We start from the raw sequence: 645 nt of genomic DNA, 5'->3' as shown, positions 1-645 counted from the left end.
ACAAACATTAGGTAATGGAGTAGATAAAATTTATGCTACATATATTTCATAGCTAGCGGAGGTAGGAAATCATCCAAACGCGTGGTTGACTTCAAGCTACACTTCAGACCAAAGATCCTTCGAATATTTCTCTCTCTCCCTCTCTCTCTGTCTCTGCCCTCTCTCTCTCTCTCCCTCTCTCTCTTTCTCTGCCCCTCTCTCTCTCTGTCTCTCTCTGTCACTCTCTCTGTCTCTCTCTGTCTCTCTCTCTAGGCACAGGAGTGGCTGTGTGGTAAGTAGCTTGCTTACCAACCGCATGATTCCGGGTTCAGTCCCACTGCGTGGCACCTTAGGCCGACCAAAGCTTTGTGAGTGGATTTCGTAGGCGGAAACCGAAAGAAACCCGTCGTATATATGTGTGTGTCTTTGTCTGCGTGTGTTCCCTCCGCCCACCATCGCTTGGCAACCGACGCTAATGTGTCTACCTCTCAGTAACTTAGCGGTTCGGGAAAAGAAGCCGATAGAATAAATACTAGGCTCACACGGTATACTCCTGGGGCCGATTTGTTCGAATAAAGCGTTAATGAGTATACACACACACACACACACACACAGACACACACACAGACACACACACACACACACAGACGCACACACACACACGCA

This window comes from Octopus bimaculoides, chromosome 2, assembly GCF_001194135.2.
Source record: "Octopus bimaculoides isolate UCB-OBI-ISO-001 chromosome 2, ASM119413v2, whole genome shotgun sequence".
NCBI lineage: Eukaryota > Metazoa > Mollusca > Cephalopoda > Octopoda > Octopodidae > Octopus > Octopus bimaculoides.
Note: the sequence above shows the minus strand (reverse complement) of the source record.